General features: G+C 57.6%; 1 long non-coding RNA gene across 1 annotated transcript; it reads left to right on the top strand.

The window, feature by feature from the left end:
• The first annotated feature begins 2,435 nt into the window (after nt 1-2,435).
• LOC140491801 (uncharacterized) lies at nt 2,436-4,368 on the top strand. Its single transcript, XR_011963430.1, has 3 exons — nt 2,436-2,771; nt 3,073-3,136; nt 3,572-4,368. It is a non-coding gene; the product is annotated as an uncharacterized lncRNA (long non-coding RNA).
• The last annotated feature ends 862 nt before the right edge of the window (nt 4,369-5,230 follow it).

The following is a 5,230-nucleotide window of genomic DNA, read 5'->3' as shown; positions in this document are numbered from 1 at the left end:
GTGTCGGGGGGGAGGAGAGACGGGAGTGGGTGTCGGGGAGAGACGGGAGTGGGTGTCGGGGAGAGACGGGAGTGGGTGTCGGGTGGGGGAGAGACGTGAGTGGGTGTCGGGTGGGGGAGAGACGTGAGTGGGTGTCGGGGCGGGGAGAGACGGGAGTGGGTGTCGGGGGGGAGGGAGAGACGGGAGTGGGTGTCGGGGGGCGAGGGAGTGACGGGAGTGGGTGTCGGGGGGGTGGAGAGACGGGAGTGGGTGTCGGGGGGGTGGAGAGACGGGAGTGGGTGTCGGGGGGGGAGACGGGAGTGGGTCTCGGGGAGAGACGGGAGTGGGTGTCGGGGAGAGACGGGAGTGGGTGTCGGGGAGAGACGGGAGTGGGTTTCGGGGGGGGAGAGACGGGAGTGGGTGTCGGGGAGAGACGGGAGTGGGTGTCGGGGGGGGAGAGACGGGAGTGGGTGTCGGGGGGGGAGAGACGGGAGTGGGTGTCGGGGAGAGACGGGAGTGGGTGTCGGGGGGGGGAGAGACGGGAGTGGGTGTCGGGGGGGGAGGGAGAGACGGGAGTGGGTGTCGGGGGGGAGGGAGAGACGGGAGTGGGTGTCGGGGGGGAGGGAGAGACGGGAGTGGGTGTCGGGGGGGAGGGAGAGACGGGAGTGGGTGTCGGGTGGGGGGAGCGACGGGAGTGGGTGTCGGGTGGGGGGAGCGACGGGAGTGGGTGTCGGCTGGGCGGAGCGACGGGAGTGGGTGGCGGGGGCGAGAGACGGGAGTGGGTGTCGGGGAGGGGGGAGAGACGGGAGTGGGTGTCGGGGAGGGGGGAGAGACGGGAGTGGGTGTCGGGGAGGGGGGAGAGACGGGAGTGGGTGTCGGGAGGGGGGAGAGACGGGAGTGGGTGTCGGGGAGGGGGGAGAGACGGGAGTGGGTGTCGGGGGGGAGAGAGACGGAAGTGGGTGTCGGGGGCGGGGGGAGAGAGACGGGTGTGGGTGTCGGGGGGGAGGGAGTGGGTGTCGGGGGGGAGGGAGTGGGTGTCGGGGGGGAGGGAGAGATGGGAGTGGGTGTCGGGGGGGGGGAGCGACGGGAGTGGGTGTCGGGTGGGGGGAGAGAGACGGGAGTGGGTGTCGGGTGGGGGGAGAGAGACGGGAGTGGGTGTCGGGTGGGGGGAGAGAGACGGGAGTGGGTGTCGGGTGGGGGGAGAGAGACGGGAGTGGGTGTCGGCTGGGGGGAGCGACGGGAGTGGGTGTCGGCTGGGGGGAGCGACGGGAGTGGGTGTCGGCTGGGGGGAGCGACGGGAGTGGGTGTCGGCTGGGGGGAGCGACGGGAGTGGGTGGCGGGGGGGAGAGACGGGAGTGGGTGTCGGGGAGAGACGGGAGTGGGTGTCGGGGGGGGGGGGAGAGACGGTATTGGGTGTCGGGGGGGGGGGAGAGACGGGAGTGGGTGTCGGGGGGGAGGGAGAGACGGGAGTGGGTGTCGGGGGGGAGGGAGAGACGGGAGTGGGTGTCGGGGGGGAGGGAGAGACGGGAGTGGGTGTCGGGGGGGAGGGAGTGGGTGTCGGGGGGGAGGGAGAGACGGGAGTGGGTGTCGGGGGAGGGGAGCGACGGGAGTGGGTGTCGGGTGGGGGGAGCGACGGGAGTGGGTGTCGGGTGGGGGGAGCGACGGGAGTGGGTGTCGGCTGGGGGGAGCGACGGGAGTGGGTGGCGGGGGGGAGAGACGGGAGTGGGTGTCGGGGGGGGGGAGAGACGGGAGTGGGTGTCGGGGGGGGGGAGAGACGGGAGTGGGTGTCGGGGGGGGGGAGAGACGGGAGTGGGTGGCGGGGGGGAGAGACGGGAGTGGGTGTCGGGGGGGGGAGAGACGGGAGTGGGTGTCGGGGGGGGGAGAGAGACGGGAGTGGGTGTCGGCTGGGGGGAGCGACGGGAGTGGGTGTCGGGGGGGGGAGAGACGGAAGTGGGTGTCGGGGGGGGGGAGAGAGACGGGAGTGGGTGTCGGGGGGGGGAGAGAGACGGGAGTGGGTGTCGGGGGGGGAGGGGAGAGAGACGGGAGTGGGTGTCGGCGGGGGGGGAAGAGACAGGAGTGGGTGTCGGGGGAGGGGAAGAGACGGGAGTGGGTGTCCGGGGGGGGGGAGAGACGTAAGTGGGTGTCGGGGGGGGGGGAAGAGACGGGAGTGGGTGTCGGGTGGGGGTAAGAGACGGGAGTGGGTGTCGGGGGAGGGGAAGAGACGGGAGTGGGTGTCCGGGGGGGGGAGAGACGTAAGTGGGTGTCGGGGGGGGGGGGGGAGACGTAAGTGTGTGTCGGGGGGGGGGAGACGTAAGTGGGTGTCGGGGGGGGAGACGTAAGTGGGTGTCGGGGGGGGAGACGGAAGTGGGTGTCGGAGGGGGAGACGGAAGTGGGTGTTGGGGGGGTGACAGGAGTAGGTTTCGGGGGGGGGAGACGTGGGAGTGGGTGTTGGGACAGGTACAGTAGGATGGTGCTGGTTGTATATGAAGAGGGTATGGAAGTGATGGGACAGTTTATGTGGGGATAGGGGCAATGGAACTGATTGTGTGGCAGGAGAGGGGGTTGTACAGATTGTGGGATTGGATTAGATTTCTTACAGTGTGGAAATAGGCCATTTGGCCCAACAAGTCCATACAGACCCTCTGAAGAGTAACCCACCCACACTCATTCCCCTACCCTATGTTTACCCCTTAATTAGCCTCGCTAATTCACCTGGCCTGCACATCTTTGGATTGTGAAAGGAAACCGGAGCACCCAGGGGAGGATGTCCAAAATTCACACAGACACCCAAGGTGGGAATCAATCTTGAGTCCCTGGTGCTGTGAGGCATCAGTGCTAACCACTGAGCCACCATGCTGCAGTAATGGAGCTGGTTCAAGGGGGCTGTTAGATAATAGAGTTGGTTGTGTAGGAGTTTGGGAATGGAGGTTGTTGAACTAGTGTTGTGGAGCTAGTTGTACTGTATATAGAGTATTTTGTGTCGTGATGGAACTTGTCCTGCTCCATGGCTGTGCTACTATGTTAAAATCGTGTACAGGTCTATGATGAATAGTAATTGACTGTACAAGTATGTTGTTTGCTCTTGACTTGTAGGTGCACTGTGTACTGCATGAGTGAATTGGAGTTATGCCATGCTTCCTGGAGTCTTCTCAGAGAGGTGAGTGGAAGTCCTTGTACTGTGTATTGACTTACTTTGCCCTTCCTGCATTTTTTACCTACTGACCTTGAGTTAAAACAATGTGATGGATTTGGGCATCTTCACTTATTTTTTTATTTAATGCCTTCCTCTTGCTTTAAATTTAAAACTTATACCAATGATGTTTTCTGTGCTTTTATGTTTTTCCTTCCATTGTTAGTTTATCTGCATCTTGCTTGTCCATTGACTTAATTTAATCCCTGAACTGTTGTTACTAATCTTCATTCTTTAGAAAATAGATCTCTGACGCTAAGTCCCCACTTCTTCTATCACAGTTTGTCTATTTCTTCACAGCTTCTGAGTTATTTCTTCAGTGTTCTTTCTTTCCTTTTGTATGAAAGAGGAGTTGACATGATCGACTGTTCACATACAAATCCTTCCCTTTCCATGTCACAGCATGAACTTAAGACCAGAAGGCAGGAGGAGGCTCCTTTCACCCATCCAAGAGATCTGCTCCAGCACCGGGACAGAGCAAACAGCCCTGGGCCTGGGGATCGTGAGCACGTGTCTCCAAAGATCAGGAATGACAGCCCATCAACATCACCCACTCTCTCTGGTCGAAACCATGCTTTACAGCATGTTAAAGATATCTTCTTTTAGTTTATGGTTTTTAAATCAACCACAATTCTTGAGGTGTGAGCAAGGTGTCATAGTTCTTTTGGAGGTTGTGTTCTCATGGTATTTGCAGAGGAAGCTAATGCCCTGGCCAGGAGAATTGAATGTGGGGACAATGATAAGAGATGTCTTTGTGGTCTGTCTTGGATTTGTTAGCTCAAGTCTAAAGGGTAATGTGGTAACTTGGATCTTTGAATAAAAAATCTCTACTTGCTTCAAGAAGACCACCATCATCACAGTACCTTAGAAGGATACATACAACATGCCTTAATGACTACTGCCTATTGACTCTGAAGTCTGACATCATGAAGTGCTTCGAAAGGCTGGTCATGTGCACATCAACTCTAGTCTCCCAGCCTGTCTCGATCCCCTGCAATTTGCCTCTTGACATAACAAGTGCACAGTGGACACCATTTCACTAGGCCTGTGCTCATCCCTGGAACATCTTGACAACAATGACACCTATGTGGAAGTGAGGACTACAGCTGCTGACATCAGAGTCAAAAAGTGTGGAAAAGCACAGCTGGTCAGGCAGCATCCGAGGAACAGGAGAGTCGATGTTTCAATCGTAAGCTCTTCATCAGGAATGGTGGGGGGGGGTGCGCAGGCTGAGAGGTAAGTAGGAGGGGGTGGGGCTGGCAAGAAGGTAGATAAAGGTGGGGAGGTGATGGTGATCAGTTGGACTGGAGGGTATAGCCTAATCCAAGCCACCCAATGCCTCGATGAAGAACGCCTCATCTTCTGCCTTAGGAACCTCCAACCACACAGCATCAATGCCGATTTCACCAGTTTCCTTGTAATTGAGGAAATTACAATCCTCAACTGGGCTGGCCAATGTGTGATTCCAGACCTACAGCAATGTGGTTGACTCCCAACTGCCTCCTAAGCGATTAGGGAAAGGCAATAAATGCTGGCCAATAAATCCAGCAATGCCATCAACCCATGAATTGAATTTTTAAAACCATTCCAGCTTCTCACTCTGAACCTGCAGGGTGAATTCTATGAAATTATGGCCAATTCCCCCTAGAGGTTGCTTCACTTTAACATCACATCACCAAATCCAGAATTGCTTCTTCCCAAGTGGGCTGCCCCAAAACAAAGCTTGTAGACATTCCATGAAATCCTTTTCTTGAGATTTGCTACCAAGCTGATTTTCCCAGTCCACTTGCATATTGAAATCCCCCTTGCTTTCTTACATGCCTTTTCTGTCTGCCAGTTTATTTTCTGCACCACATCCTGGCCACCGCTATGAGGCCCATATATAACTTCCATCAGGGTATTTTCTCCTTTGTGGTTCCTTAACTCTACCCACAAAGACTCTATGCTTTCCAACTCTACACTACTTGCTATCAATTTAATTTCACTTCGTATGAACAGGGCAACCCTGACCGCTCTGCCTTGTGCCTATTCTATTGATACAACATGTATACTAGGATATTT

Source organism: Chiloscyllium punctatum, chromosome 20 (genome assembly GCF_047496795.1).
Source record: "Chiloscyllium punctatum isolate Juve2018m chromosome 20, sChiPun1.3, whole genome shotgun sequence".
In the NCBI taxonomy this organism is placed as follows: domain Eukaryota; kingdom Metazoa; phylum Chordata; class Chondrichthyes; order Orectolobiformes; family Hemiscylliidae; genus Chiloscyllium; species Chiloscyllium punctatum.
Note: the sequence above shows the minus strand (reverse complement) of the source record. Positions and strands in the feature narration are given on the sequence as shown.